This window comes from Ostrinia nubilalis, chromosome 17, assembly GCF_963855985.1.
Source record: "Ostrinia nubilalis chromosome 17, ilOstNubi1.1, whole genome shotgun sequence".
Taxonomy (NCBI): Eukaryota; Metazoa; Arthropoda; class Insecta; order Lepidoptera; family Crambidae; genus Ostrinia; species Ostrinia nubilalis.
The window spans coordinates 14,969,903-14,986,954 of NC_087104.1; the positions used below are offsets into that span (position 1 = coordinate 14,969,903).

The 17,052-nt window shown below is 37.2% G+C and overlaps 1 long non-coding RNA gene across 1 annotated transcript; it reads right to left on the reverse strand.

The window, feature by feature from the left end:
- Nucleotides 1–12,316: 12,316 nt before the first annotated feature.
- LOC135080133 (uncharacterized) lies at nucleotides 12,317–16,798 on the reverse strand. The gene is made up of 2 exons (XR_010258947.1): nucleotides 14,974–16,798; nucleotides 12,317–14,612 (listed from the first exon to the last, which is right to left on the reverse strand). It is a non-coding gene; the product is annotated as an uncharacterized LOC135080133 (long non-coding RNA).
- Nucleotides 16,799–17,052: the final 254 nt, after the last annotated feature.

The following is a 17,052-nucleotide window of genomic DNA, read 5'->3' on the forward strand; positions in this document are numbered from 1 at the left end:
TTTTAAATTATTAAATACAACGTGTTGTACTTCCTCTCTAGGCAATTGTATGGTGACCGAACATAAAGGAGCCCATAGAATTAGACAGCCCATAGATAAGATTATCACTGCTACAATGCGGAACATTCAAATAAAATTATATCTGTTTGTAATAATTCTGTTAAACTGTGATCTTTAACCCGTGGTAAAAATGAGCTAACTTGTTTTATTTAACAGTAACGTATTCCAGATATTTTTTGCAAACCCATCAAGCATACTGTTTACCTACCAGTTTATAATTTAGCATAGATGTTGTAATGTGTTGACACGTTGTATTACGAAGGATCCAGCCGCGGGCGACGTGCGTATGAGAGGGGCCCGAGGCTTTGTGCGATTGTTGGGGCTCGTGCGAGGCGTTATTGAGTCCGAAATAGCCCCGAATTCTGTTTCCTGTACCCGACAATAAGGCTAAGGATGTAAACACGAAATTAGGGCACATAAGCCGATTACAGTGCTTTTATAGGCATAAGATTTCTACGTGTTTGTAGCAAACCTAGTTCGCTACTTTACTGCTAAAATTTTATATACTAATGAGATAGTGCTTGGATTTTCTAAAACGTATTAAAACTTGGTTTTACACTCTAAAGTTATCTGCAAAAAAGCTACTAAAAGTTTATTTGAGGAAACTTTTACGAACTCGCAAAATTAGGATGCTCGTAGCTGGTGCTACGCGTAAATATCTCGTAGCAACTCGTAGTCGCTACGGCAACGTATTTCGTAGCAGTGGCTACGATTATGCGTTGAGTTTACTACGGATATTAAAAATTTTTATCAGTGGAATAATAATAATAAAAAAGAACTATTTTAAAAACATTTTATATAAATGCTTATCATAATCAACAAAACCCAGCCCAAAATTAAATCCGATCTTTGCAATTATTTCTCGCGGTCACTACAGTAATCGTAGCTGCTTCGTAGCAGCTGTTTCGAGTTTCGACTCGCCACAACCCGCCTCCAAAATGTTGACTATTTCCTATAGCTATTTTCGCGCAGAAATAGCGCGTTCAAAATAATTATTGGAGTGTTGTCATAAAAATTTAAATTCAAAACAGGGCATCGCAACGATGCGATGCGGAGGCCGCTGCCAAGACGCGGAGTCGATAAAAACGCCGCCCCGGCCGGCCGCGTTGCGCCGCACTTGGCAAACTCAAGGTTTTCCACTAAGCTACTTTTACATGATATACTTGGCTGATTTCAATAATATTAAATCTTCTTTCAAATCAGGATTTTTATAATTATTCGATCGAAACTTTTTAAAATTCAAATAATCATATTTGCTCAGTACACAGATTGGTTAAAAATTCTTTCGGAAAAAGATTAGACTTGTAAACTTATTCGGCAATCTTTTGGGTGAAATAATGTCTTTTAGTGATAGCCATAGTCATAATAAATTTTGATTTTAAGCGAAAATTTTGAACTCGCAACTCTTCAATATGTTTCATTATTGTTCATCGGGGCAATAGCGCTTCAAATCTGTCTTGTTTGTATTAATCAGAGTTCGTTAAGTAAAATGGCTCTTGATATCAATATCTTCAATCTCGAACAATATACAGTTTTCAAATCAAAAGCGCAATTCTAAGTTGGAAAGTCGGCCAATCCCATAAAGTAGTTAGCTCAAGTGACGTTGTTTGCCGAGAGCCGAGTTAAAGAATTCGCTAAACATTTAGACAGTACCTTTCTTTGTTCCGACACTTTGATGTCGCGCGTGTTTGCGACTTTTGAAGTCGTGTGACAGGTCAACATGGGCGCGTTTAGAGAATAGAAGATTACTTTGTTGCAAGTTTGTTTTTGGATGAAACAAACTCATTATCGCACATTTCGAAGTAAATGTATAAAAGCGAAATACCACTCACTGATTAATCACGAATTCACAGAAACTAAAACACCCACAAACATGAAATTTGGCATCCTTATAAGGTGTAGACATTCGCTAAGAATGGATTTTACAAAACTCTACCCCTAAGGGGGAAAAACGATGTCCAACCGTACGAAGTCGAAGGCAGCCGCTAGTTTAATATAAATTAAGACTGACCAACCCTACGGCTGCAATCGGAGCTTACGAGTTGCGACTTTCATTACTACGAATTCTGAAAAATATAATATCTACGCAATGGAAATCATGGGGCAAAACGTTAGAGAAACATAACTTCTGACATCGCGTCTGCATTGAAGTGGATCATCTGCACAAATAGCATTCGCTAGAGTTAAAACCCATTAGTCTCAAAACTTTTTGTTCCAAAACTGGAACATATTGTCCATTTCAGTGACGACTGGAAAAGACATTCTGAAACTCCTGGAAAAGAACACGCGCCGGATTGGATTGGAGCCGGAATGTGCCGCCGGTCGCCGGTCGCCTCGAGCTGGAACAAAGAAACCCGGCGTGTTCGTTAGAAGTTTTAATTGCGCGTTTTAATTAAGAGATTTACGTCATCGAACGATTTTGATAATGAGAATGGGGAGATTTGTTTTGGTGTAAGGCTACTGGACGTAGATGCAGTAGGGAACTGTTAACGAAACAATTATCTATTTATGAAAGACACAGAAGAACTTGAATCTAAATGTTACTACTATTTCAAATTAGCCAGTACCTAGGTTTTCGTTCGCTTTTTCTTGGTTGTGTATTGTATGTATTCATCATCATCATTTCAGCCACAGGACGTCCACTGCTGAACATAGATGTATGTATTAGATAAGCAATAATAGAATATCATTGTTATGAACTTTCGAAGAAAGATATCAGTTTATATTTAGCTATTTTTATACAATAAATAATAACGGCTACGTAAAAATTCACGAGCGGATTATATTCCATAGTGAAAGAACAAGTAGTAGTTTCCTTTAAAACAGTATCAATCATACGTCTCAAATTGAAATTCTATTAAGAAAACTTACATGTATCATCTTTAAAAAAATACATTATTTTAACTAGGCGTTAATTATGATATTAACACTCATAATTCTTTGATTACCGTATTCAAGATATAATTATTAATCGAAAAGTATAGGTAAAGGTATATTTTTCTTTTCGAGTATGAGATCGAGTGTATTTGGAACAGAGTTTTCATCTAGGTAATATGTATACTAATACACTCGACATCAAATAAATCGCACCTCCCGCGACAAGCATTTTCAAACGCATGCATCCCCACTTCCCGTCAATATTGGCACCATTTAAAAGCCTAGTTCTAACCTTCATTTCATTAAAGGAAAGGTTTCTACCCCAAAAATGTGTCTTTAGAAGGATCCAGAGTCACTTCTTCAAAAAATAGGTAGTTACGCTAGAGCCAACTTTTATGGCTATAAAACTGTTAAGTTGGGATTAATCGCTATCCATCTGTTAAAGAGGACACGTGAGATCATTATTTGGTTTTATAACCATAAAAATTGGACTAATTTATCCCATAGGTGGGCTCAAAGTGAGGTATTTTTTCAAGTCACATTTATGGTATATGTTAATCATGTATTAAGAAATTAAATGTGTTTTTCTTTAAGGATATTTATTGGGCTTTCAAATAACACCAATATTGTTTGGGCACCATCATTGTGTCAGAAGAAAATCGTTAAAGTTCGCGTCGCGGAAGGTGCGGTTTATTTGATGTTGAGTATATTATGAAGAGGTAATCGTTTTTCTTCACGACATTTGTAAGGTATTATTTCTGAAAATATTAAATCCGTACTAATATTATAAATGAGAAGGTACCTCTGTCTGTTACCTTTTCATCTTAATCCACTAAGCAGATTTAGATGAAAGGTATTGTGGTGATAGTTTGGGACCCAGGGGAAAACGTGATAGATTGTTATTTAGTTTTCGCGCGATAAAGTCTCTCTGAGCCAGACTGATAAATAATCAAGCGGGTGAAGTCGCGGGCTTGTATAAGATTGTTCTACTGTACATCTATATTCTTAGGGATATAAGTACGATGGTGTTTTATGAAAAAGATAATGGCTACTTATTTTAATAATTTGAATTCCTAGTAAGTAGACATCTTTGAAAAGATTGCATTTGAATGCAAGCTTTCTTTATTGTTGTTATTGTTGGGATCCGAAGCCGTGCCCCGGGCGACCGACGCGTGTGCCTCGATGTATTGTTGGGGCTCCTTTAAGAAAGCTATCGGGAGCGGAAACTGCCAACGCGGGGTTCACGAGACGTATTTGTGCATTCATAGCGATATTTTATTGCAATAGAATATCATAATATTACCTACTGTGGTAAAAAGTAAAAGAAATAACAACACAACTAGCTTCTATTCGCAATTATGTTTATAACTTTTATTAGTTGATTTGACGTGTCGTGTATTCTACTACTTATATTTAAAAAATAAAATGTTTCATATTTTGTTTATTTCCAGTGTATGAAAATATCTGCTTAGTTTGATACAAAAAGCAAAACTTGGCTACCTGATAATGTCAATTTACAAGCTCGTATTTTTTGTTTGGCAGTGTTCCACCTACGGGCGGGTTTCCTAGGGCTATCGCCTGAATATCTTATTCCAATCCTAATTACTTTTTGGATTAAAGGTCATGACTTTTAATTTTTAATCTGTCATTATCAGCTTTGGGGAAAATGTGATTTCTATTGATAAAAACTTTTTGAAAAGCAATTAATGTTTTTGAATTAATAATGACTTCTAGTTTTATATTTTAATCAGGAATTAATGTTTGGTCTTGCTTTTAGTCTAGAGATTTTAAGGTAAAGTTTTTTTTGCTTATCATAAACTCTACGCTTAATTTTTGCAAAGCTTAAGTAAACATTCTTTAATTAAAATAAAATCTACCTGGTTAGGTAACTGATCTTTCGTTATAATCAACGTTACTTAATTATATTCTTTCGAGAAAAAGTAAATACAGAGTTTCGGACAGTCACCAAGTAATTACTAGCCAAAAACAAGGTGGGCCACGTGACCAGCCGTCCCATCGGACAAACTAAGTTACAGTTGGGAAAGATACGAATGAAGCGCAACTTAGGTGGAAAGTTTCGTTTGAACTGGTCTCTCGCAGCCCTGCGCGGAATATTTATCGCGAACGGAGTCGCAGGCGCGGCTTGTTGTGCTCCGAGGTAGGACGTTGCCAGGATAGAAAATACTTTATTTGCTCTTATGTAAAGAAGTTACCGCTGCCAAGTGTTCTAAAATAACAAAAGAGTGGGGAGGTTTTTGTAATCTATCTACATTAGCATGTAGGCAATGTTTTGTTCGCAAACACCTAGTCTCTATTTTTTGCTCTAGGTCACCTTCATGTAAATGTTAAACTTCGTGTAGGTACTGAAGTTATGAACAAGAACTTAGTAGCGTAAATTCGCAGCCTCTAGATACAGGCTTTTTAATATTTGCGTATCCACTTTTAAAACATTGACCATCTTTTCCAGTTGTCCCATCAATCAAGTTTAAGTTACAAGCTTTTTTTTATTAGATGTATTTAATATCACGCATAAACGCATTCAATCTTCTATGACTTTTACCTGAAATGCCTAGAACGAATAACGATGACGCACAATAGTCGGCACGTCAAAGAGTTCGTCATTTTGCCGCGGCCGGCCATTGTGCCGTGATTGAGCCGCGCTTCCTCGAGTGCCGGGTGACGGCGAGATCTGCCGGTAAAAGGCACGATAAGTTGCGATAGAGAGCGCTAGATGACGTAGCTGTGCAGTTAGCTAAAAAGTAAAAAAAAAAATACGGTCGATTGTGACGATTTGATTGTAGTAATTGTAACTATTCGTAGCTTTCGCCCGTAGCTTCGTACGCATGAATATCGGTCTATGACATCCTCTTTTCAAAACTGGGATAATAACTACCATAATACGTTGTTCCCTGGTCCATACTATCTTATACCAAATTTCTATCTAAATTAGTTCAGTGGTAGAGCGTGAAAAGGTAAAAGAGACAGACAAAATTACTTTTGCATTTATAATAATTATGGATCGCACAAACGAACCGCGCACAAGTAGAGCTTTTTAGAGCCACTGATTTTTCAACTTACGCATTTTATTTTCTAAAAAAGTTTTTTTTTTAAAGTATCAAATAAATTACTACTGTAAATAAACGTTTGTTTTCGTGGAAGAATTTCAGAAATTTTTCATTTTACGAGACTCGTGCCCGTAGTCTTTGATGTCGCAATTTTGGCGTTTTAAAAAAAGTAACGTCAGAATAACGAGTCACCTTTCATTAGCCACATTTGACTAACCAAATTGTGTTTCTACGTGAATTTACATTCAGAAACAACCTTGTTTTTGAAGTACAGAGTCACCGAATTAGGCTAACCCTAGCGGTTGTTTACATACGAATTTTTATAGGCCACAAAAAATGTAACCAACATGGGCGCGAGAATTTGTGAGCATTAAAAGCGGATGTTTTTTGTCGCGCTAATTTGGGTCGAGCGTTAACCCTTTCGCGGCCGCAGGATGTGAAATATCAGAGTGGGGATCGAAAGGTCAAATGGATGAGCCAGGTCACTCTCGCGCCTGAGAAGGGTTATTCCATGAAAAACCTTTGATCTCCGGGAATGCCATAACAATAAAAACGGACGGCAAAATGAAGCAGAAGGGCTCTAAGGAGTTTCACAAAAACAAGTCTAAGCCGAACAAAAGTAGGTTAACGAGTTTTAAGCTAGCTATAACAAGTAGACGGAACTATGTTGTAAATTGCTTAACAGTTTTGGTATACTGATAACTTAAACGTTAGTTTGTACAAGGAACATCGTATATTACTGGAAAACAGTTTGATCTTCTAAAGTTTACACGACTTTAAAATTAATTTAAAGTTTTCGAACCAGCTTATGTTTCATCTATACGAGAGTTTTAGTGGCATGGCGGTTCCGTTTGCGTTATCTTCATGACGAATGGCGCTCCATGGTGTCGTGTGAATGCGCGCCGCATCGCGTCGCGCCGCGCCGCGTCGGGCCGTATATCTGTCGATTGTCGCGGACAGCCGCGCGGGTGATCTATAGAGCTGCGCCCAGGGCCCGATGGATGCTGCAAATCAACCATTTGTCAAATAAACCGAATGTTTGTCAGATCCAATAGAGGTCTAAAACGTTGAAATATTTAAAATCTATTCTGAATACATGAAAACTGCAAATGTATGTAGTTATCATCAGTACTCTATCTTAAAATCTTGTTAGAAAATTCCCAAATTGATTAATATTTTGTTGTGCAGTGCTAATACACGTCTAGGATAAACAAAAGGTAGAGACTACAAGGCAGTCGATTTATTTTACTATAAAATTATGCTATAATCCCAAAAGACTTTTTTATATCACTTATGACAGACTTATGACAGTCACTGGATGCGAGCGGCACAAGACCGGTCTTTGAGGAAATCCTTAGGGGAGGCCTTTGTCTAGCAGTGGACGTCTTTCGGCTGAATCGAACGAACGAACGAATGACAGTTTTATCAAATTTTTATACCGATCTTTGAATTCTCGTTGGATGACTATAGAATTTTATCTTCATTTATTAAAAATAATATTTTAAAATGTTGTCTTTTGGCAGCCCTGGGAACGATTCACTGGCGGGGCATATATCGCGGGCACGTTGACGAGCGCGGGCGCACTGTGTGTTCGCGCCTGACGGATGGACGAATATTTTAGATAAACACTCTGGATAGTGTGCCATTCAATGCATTATGTATTTTTATAGTTTAGAAACGATCTTATGGCTTTTTCAAAATGTGAATTAATGTTTTCAAACGTAGATATACTCGTACCTACTTGCACTTGAGTCAAAAATTACATATTATAATAATATATAAAATCATTATTATTTTAGTATTATAACTTTTGTCCTTTACGAGTACAGCACTACGTTTAAATAACGCGAAATAAAGCACTTGCTTTATTTCGCGTTATTTAAACGTAGGCACTTGCCTATACCACGTTGTTATACTGGTATGAATATGGATGTGCAACTATCGCAGTGGTTAGATGCCGATACCATTCGGCGCATACGAACTTTGCAAACAGAGTTAGCAAACAGTTCCATTGAATAACCGCATCTACCTACTCATATAGTTTCCAACTTTTTCGAAGCCGCCACCGCGCCGCTCCGCGCGGTCGAACGCAAATGTTTGGACACCTGAGTTTTGACGTACAATTCGGAAAATCAATTTAGAGTAGGCGCACACCGTTGATTTTTAGTTGGTCGATAGTTGTGCCCGATTTTAATTTGTATGAAGAATCGGGCAAATCGAATCGGCGTAGTGTGCGCACTCCCATACATGCCCATACTGATCAACTGCCCGACTAAACTATCGGCCAACGAAAAATCAACGGTGTGCGCCTACTCTTATAATTGTGGAGTTAGATTTGATACCGATATACAGTTGAGAGTTGGCTGGCTAGAGCTTTTGAGTCTTTTCTCTACAAAGCAGAGTACCTACCTATTTAATTTAGCCTAGGTAGTTCTTGACTCTGCTGCATACTAAGCGGGATGTTTACACAAAATAGGTAGTGTTTTGCAACAAAAATGTAAAGTCGATGTGCTGTCGACTGTTCGGTATCTACCTACTCAGCTATCCATTAATTTTAAAGTATAATAAGTTTTATCGTAGCTTACTAAATAGGTACATTATTTTTTGACAAACCGTAAGGTGGGAGGCATCGATCGTTCTCCAATAGGTACACATCACATGCGTAGCGTTTTGGTTTTGTTTGCTATCGGCAGCACTTGGATGGGTCCGCAAATGTTGTCCGTGTAGCCGCGCTGCATATTTCACGTCGGCTGCCTGAAAAACTGCCGGGTATTGCAGCATACTAACAGCCTTCCTACAATTTTTCCAATAACACACGGGAGTCCTGTGTAGACTGTCGGTTTTGCTGTTCAACTTCAACAACTATTGTTATCGCTTCTGAAATTTATTGCGATTCTGCAATTTTATTAAATATCCATTACCTTAAATTACAGATTTTTTTATATCCTCATCTTCATCATCATCATTTCAGCCACAGGACGTCCTCTGCTGAACACAATCCTCCCCCAATGCTTTACATGTTGATCGATTAGTAGCGGCCTGCGTCCAGCGCTTCCCTGCTACCTTTATGTTGTCGTCGGTTCACTTTGTGGGTGGACGTCCCATTATTTTATATCCTAGTAGATAAGAAAAATCTAGACATTATATAGGTACAAGTACTTGAACGGAAATGAAACCTTTGAATAGTCGCCTGATTCTGATAGACACAACATCTCAATAATCGAGAATGAGGTCACATGGCTATAAAAATAAAGCAAAAATATGAAAGCCGCATCCGACTGTAGATTGTATTTAAAAATAAAATATGAACCTCTTGCTTCCTCACATTGACGTCAAAGGTGGTTTCTACCTGTAAAGAGTGCACTATTGTCGGGCACATAATTAGATCTCCATTCTCATGCTTTTCCTAGAAAATAACATCGAGAAAAATTCTAGGCGAAGAATAAAATATAGCAAGAGTATGATTTTTTTAAATAAAGCGGTAGCTTCAAGTTTATCTCGATTACATAACTATAGATTGACGAGCATATTATTGTGTTTTAACTACCTACTGACCAAACATTTGGTACCTTTTTTGTGAACTTTTTAAATGCGCTATTTTTATACGCTTTTCATATTTTCTTGCTCGATCATTCATTCACTCGTAAAATTATCAAATTATTCAGATCACTGGGTCCCTGCACATTGTGTTGTAAAAACTTCCTTTGTTCGTTCATGTAACAACCACAATATTGGCGAACAGTTAAACGGTTCGTGATTTTTATTGAAATTTCACCCGACTGTGTCTTTCCATCTCGGACATAAAACCTTAGTGGTGCTTAAAAAATAATCTGTGTTGGAATTGGAACGTTTAATTCCAAGTGGCAATGGGGCGCTTTGAATTCCAGGACCATTCGCTAGCTGTGGAGAAGCGCGGAAAAATTAAGTGGGGCTTAGGTCGTATCGGAACGGAAACAAAGGGGAAATGACTAATTAGAGAAATGGAGCGAGTGGCGCCCTCTGCCGCAGGCCGCGGGGAACAGCCAGCCAGGCGGCGGACGTCTTAGCCATGGACGCAGAAGTCTTTCAGACCTTCGGTTAAGGCCGGGTAGCAGAGAAAATGGCGAAAATGAGGTTTTCATTTTTCATTTTTGAGGTACTAAACAGTAAAATGAAAGGCTAAGATTTTTATTGGGCATAGTTGAGGATATTTTCTAGGGCTATTAACGGATGGAAACACGATTTGATGAAGTTGACTCGATATAATAAATTCCCAAAGTTACCTCTATTCGTTTTCTATTTATGGTTTTATTTTTAAAATAAGCGATTTGAGATTCTAAATCTTTTACTAAACTAAAGTTCAGAAATAACTCGAGGGCTTTTAACGGATGAAATTTTTATATTGCGTCTTATTTAGTTACTATGTTAAAAAATGTGGAAAAAATCGTCCATGACGGCTTGGACAATCTCAATCAGTCGCGCGGTGGCGCTTACGGAGGACGGACGCGTGTCAGTTTTTTGGACGTGACAGTTCGCGATTTGTCAATATTTTTGACAATGATGACTTTGATGAGTCACAGTATAATAATATCAGTGTTACTGGAGAAAGCTAAAATTTTTGATAATTAAGAATTATCAATTTTGTCTACCTATTGAAATTTAAATCTTTCGCATCCTTTTAAACGAAGACTCTACTCATGATACATAGTACATTCCTCGAATATGAGACAAAACCAATGAGTTAAAATTACATTTTAATAGTACCTACATACAATCGTCTTACACTCTCTAGAAGAGCACACTTATAATTATGTAAGAGCATAATTATTAAAGTCGAAGTCAAACATTCTTTATTTGTGTGGACCTATATTAACGAGAGATTACAAGGCGTCAAATACTTCAAGGAGAAAAAATTAGTATAAAGCTAAATTTTGCTCTCATGGAGCCTTTACCTACTCTGACAAATCAAGACTTAAAGAAGAAACTAATAATAAAACTATTTAACTGTCTTGCAATGAAAAGCTTGATCGGGTACAACACCTCAAGTTATTTTAGAACTTGATTTCATTAAAAGACTCCGAATATCAAATCGCTTAGGTATCTAAAGTGAAACGATTCTGAAATGTCAAGTGGCATAAAGTTGGGACTAATAAATAACCCATTAAGATAGTAGCGCCCTCCTGTCAATGACATACCTGGAACGATAGAGTATTGGACAACTAATAAAAATGCTTTTTCCTAAATGACTGACGGATATCGTAGAGACCTGAAAGTTGGAATGTGTGTTCTTTGTATGACGTAGGCATCCGATTTTCCGAAATGGGGTCATGAAATGAAGGGGGTGAAAAAAGGGGGCAAAGTTTGTATGGGACAAAGTGATTCTTTGGTTCAATCTACTTGAAATTTTGCTTAACAATTCCTTAATATTATAATTCATGACAAACGTGTAAAAGGGATAGAACGTTATTTTGGGAGTCATTTGCTTCGAAGTTAATATCAATACTAGATACTTACTGCTTTTGATTTAATTACTTTTTATATTTACAAGTGTCTGAAAACTCCATGTCAGATTGCAATCAATGTCAAGTGAAATCTCAAATTGAAATGTCTCAATCTCAATGAGGAGGCTCTGTATTTATTCCTAGAATTCCCCTAACACCGTCAAATTACTCTTTCGAATTCAAGACAGTGCAGTTTCCCATCAGTCTGCTTCGTAATGACTATAAACAAAGCTCAAAGCCAAACTCTAGGGACCTCTGCTTAAACTCCCATGAGTGCACAGAGGTACGCAGGTAACCGCGTGTGATGCTCATAGTAATTTTCGATACAGAACCCCGTACATACGTCATACATATTATAGAAAGAAAACACCCAGACCAATACAAACAAATATATTTCTGCAATTTTAGTATGATATTTTTATTTATTAATGAACAAAGAGACTGAACAAAATTGATGCGTGTACTGATTAATGTTATTAACCACATGCAAAGCTTCGTGAATTGTAACAACTATAATTTATTATCCAAGCTCTAAATAATCGCTACTAAGAGTAACTTATCATAAAATGTTTTTCCAATCGCTCAAGCTCCCAAGGGCCTACCGATAGGTCGGGTGACGTAATCTTGAAATTCTTTAAGCCGGCGCAGAACTTCCAGAAGGTCGGGCGACGCCACGGCCACTTTGAACCGTGTTTACTTCTGCAGTTATATTTTATATTTATTCGATTCTAGAATATATTCCCAAAAAGTCTGAAAGGTGTTTTAATTTGTATCACTTGGATATGATTTGTATTATAAAGTATTATAATTTGGGATTTTAAAGAAAACAACATGTGATCGGTTCCGCTGACAAGACCAGAAGGAAGTCTATTCTTCAAAATTGGATACATTGACAAACTTACACTTCCGGTACAGATAATGAAAAATATAGCTTCCATAGACATTATAAGTGGTATGATGGCACTAGTATTTTGAGCACATAATAACACCCCCACTCTCAAAATCTCAATTTACATTAATTACAACAGACATTAACAATACCTAAAATGTTCATAAACTTTCTATGTTTAATAAAATTCAAGCTTTTTGTAAACATGTCTGCTGGCATGTCACTTGTAGGCAAATAACTAACTTTAACTATACCATTAGAAACTACTTCTCTACAATAGTGATAACGGATATCAATGTGTTTAGTCCTATTGTGAAAAATAGGATTTTCTGACAATTTTTTTGCACTTTGATTATCATTATATAATTCAATTGTATATAATCTTTCAGTAATCTCACTTTGCAAGTTTCTAAGATATACAGATTCACGACAACCTTCTGTAAGTGCCATGTATTCGGCCTCTGTGCTAGAGAGTGCCACTGTTCTCTGCTTCTTACAACTCCATGATATGACAGAACCCGATAACATGAAACAGTAACCTGAGTAAGATTTTCTATCCTCTGAACAATTTCCCCAATCACTATCAACATAACCCACGATATCAACATTACCATTTTTACAATATTTTAAACCTATCTTTTTACTCCCCTTTAAATATTTTAATATTCTTTTAGCATAGGACCAGTGCTCACTATTAGAACAATTATTAAATTGACTTAAATATCCTACAGCATATGAAATATCAGGCCTTGTAAGAACAGCAAGATACATGAGGCTACCTATAAGTTGCTGATAAGGGTTATCACACTTCTGCCCTTCATTTTTAACAATATTTAATCTAGGCTCCATAGGAGTCTCAAAAGTTTTACATTCGTTCATATTAAATTTATGCAACAACTCATTAATATAGTTTTCCTGACTCAATGTAATAACATTATTCACTTTATCTATGTTTACATTCATACCAAGACATTTTTTAATTTCTCCTAAATCTTTAATCTTAAATTTACTGCTTAAAGTTTGTTTTAACAGAGCCATTTCAGATTTATCATTTGAAAAAATAAAAAAATCATCAACATACAATGTTACTATTGTCCTAAGACCATTAACAATTTTTGTATATAAACATGGCTCAATTTTTGATTTTCTATAACCACTACATAACATCACACTATCTACTTTTTTATGCCACGCCCTAGAGGATTGCTTGAGACCATATATAGCTTTGTGTAACTCAAGAACTTTATTTTCATTCACATTATCATTATAATACTCAAAACCATCTGGTTTCTGCATAAATATGGTCTCCTCCAATTCTCCATTTAGGAAGGCAGTCTTAACATCTAAATGAGATGTTTCCAAATCTAGTTGTACTGCCAAAGCAAACAATAATCTTAGTGTAGAGTGACGGACTACTGGGGAGAAGGTTTCATTGTAATCAATTCCATATTTTTGATTATAACCCTTTGCTACCAGTCTGGCACGATAACAAACATTATTGTCCTTATCATACTTCTTTTTTAGCACCCACTTGCACTTTACAACAGTTCCTTCTTTAGGAGGGTCTACGAGCTCCCATGCACAGTTATCATGAAAACTCTGCAACTCCTCTTTGACAGCACGCAACCAATGTTCTCTTTCTGGACATTGTAGGGCTTCCTCTAAAGTGAGTTCATTGTCATCTGCGCCGGAACCGGAAGTGTCTATACACATATTAGAGAAACCATACCTGTCTGGTTTTCGCCTTTCTCTAGCAGGTATCACTTTTACCACACTCTCCGTGTTCTCCGTAGAACTGTCAGTTTCTTCATTCTCACTCGGCACATAAGATGGATCTTCTGTATAATTTGCTGAAGACAAAAAGGAGTCATCTGACTGACAATTGTCCCCCACTGCATCTGATGTTTCCTCTTCTTCTTCGACATAAGGAGCATCCAAGTCCAAGTTTTCAACAGTAGCTGTCACATTGCTCACTGGCAATTCTTTTTCAATTATTATGACATCTCGACTGCATGTTATTGACTTGGTATGGGGATTATACACTCTGTATCCTTTAATATTATCTGGATAGCCCACTAGAATACATTTGACTGATTTTTTGTCCCACTTTAACCTTTTTTCTTTCGGTATATGAACCATGCAAGTACTCCCAAATACACGAAGATGACTAATATCAGGTTTCTTATTAGTCCACAGCTCATAAGGCGTTTTGTCGTTTAAACCCGCTGATACTGTTCGGTTCTGTAAGTAAACAGCAGTATTAGTTGCCTCTGCCCAGAATTCCTTTTTTAAACTAGCATCAAACAATAAACATCGAGCCTTTTCAATAATACTGCGGTTCATACGCTCACTTAAGCCATTTTGTTCTGGCGTGTATGTATTAGTTTTCTGGTGAATAATTCCCTTTTGCTTTAGATAATTTTCAAATTCATGACTGCAATATTCACGACCATTATCACTGCGCAATATCTTTATCTTTTTATTTTGTGTATTCTCCACTTTGGACACATAATCTCTAAAGCATTGAAAAGATTCACTCTTGTTTTTCATAAAATAGATGTGAGTCATGCGACTATAATCATCAACAAAGATTATAAAATACCTTGATCCTCCAATAGAGCAGCTCTCCATAGGTCCGCACACATCACTATGAATTACCTCCAGCAACTGACTGCTTCTATTTCCATTACTCGGGAAGGGCAGGCGAGTTTGTTTTCCTTCACAGCAAGTAACGCAGGAATTTTTACTTGTCACTGCCTTATCATCCATAATAAAACCTTCCACAGCATCCTTCATTTTATTCAGGTAGGAGCTATTGACGTGCCCCAACCTTCGGTGCCAAGTTTCACTGGAAACCACAGCCACTGCTGACAGAGGCACTGGCGAATTGAGTCTGTAAACACCATTGACCAGGATCGCTGTCGCCACCAAAACTCCCTTTCGATTATAAATATCACAACCGCCCGCTCTGAAGTCCACTTTGTTTCCCTTCTTTATAAGTTGGCTCACAGATAGAAGATTAGTTGTGAGACTCGGTACACACATAACCTCTTCCACTGTCACATCGAAATTGCATTCATCAGTACAAGTAGTAATGTTTACTTCACCGCAACATTTTACTGGAACTTTACTCTCGTTGGCAACCACAATTTCCTTCATACTATGTTCGTAAGATGGGTTTACGATCCAATGTTCATTCGTCGTCAGATGTACGCTGGCGCCGGAATCGACATACCAATCAGATTTACTATAAAAACCGCTCAGAAACACAGCACTGAATGCGTTCGTCTGTTTTCGATCCATTTCTTTGGTATTCACTGAATTCGTACACTGATTACGATAGTGTCCCATTTGTTTACATCGGAAACATTTTATGTTCGACTTTGACAACTGGTCGCCATCTTTACCGCGATTTTTGTCTTTGGTTTTGTCTCCCTTGTCATTTGATTTGACATTTCTCTTATGTTGGTACCATTGACTTTTGTTACTATGGAACGAACCAAATGCAGCACTTTCAACACGAACTTCAGACTCCATGTCTAATAATTTAGATTTGATTGAATCCGTCGTGATACTGATGCCAGAGTGTTCAATCGCCATAATCATTGGCGAAAATTTATCGGGTAATCCAGCCAGTAACAAAGAGCCAATCCACTCGTCGTTAATGTTGAAGCCAGTCCCAGCCAATTTCTGACCCGTCTCCACTAATTGAGTTACATATGAATTCATGGAATCACAGTCATCCAGTCTTATTGAAATTAGATTTCTCAATAGGCTTATCCTTCTCGTGAATCCAGAATCATCATACAGCGACTTCAATTTTTCCCATAGTTCCTTCGTAGATTTTACTTCTCTGATATGAACATAAATGGAGGGATCTATCGTTAAGATCAATTTGGCTCTGGTTTTAGCGTCATCCGTGGGTGCAACTGGCGCTTGACCTGCTTCTGGCTTGATGCATTCTAGCGTTCCTTCCAAAATCAAGAAGTTTTCCGCCGCGAAACACCATTCACAATAATTTTCTCGTCCTCTTAGTTTAGGTACATTCACCAAATAGTTCGATGATGCCATTTTGAATTTTCAGTTCAAATCTCAAGTACCTACTAACCGACACTGCACAAATCCACAAAAAACAATTCTTTCCACTTACTGCAACTGTTATCAATGTCCACAATAACAACTGTCGCGAGAACTAATTGAATAGTAGCCAGAAACGCTCTGGGCCCATAACCTATTATAATTTGGGATTTTAAAGAAAACAACATGTGATCGGTTCCGCTGACAAGACCAGAAGGAAGTCTATTCTTCAAAATTGGATACATTGACAAACTTACACTTCCGGTACAGATAATGAAAAATATAGCTTCCATAGACATTATAAGTGGTATGATGGCACTAGTATTTTGAGCACATAATAACATAAAGTGTTGTGAGTGTGACGCTTGAAGGGAAGGAAGTCAACCTAACCTAACCAACTGTGTATTTCTATACTATGTAGCTGGAAATTGTGGCGGGAGGTCTTTGGCGAGCTGTCTTCGGCGAAGAATTGCGCGCGCCGATTTTGACAGCGCGAAATACCTACTTTAGCAGAAATACCAAGCCTTAATGTCTCATCTCTTGCTCCAGAATTAACTTCCAGGGAATTAAAATGACAGCAAAAGTGATGTCTTTAAAGTTTTCT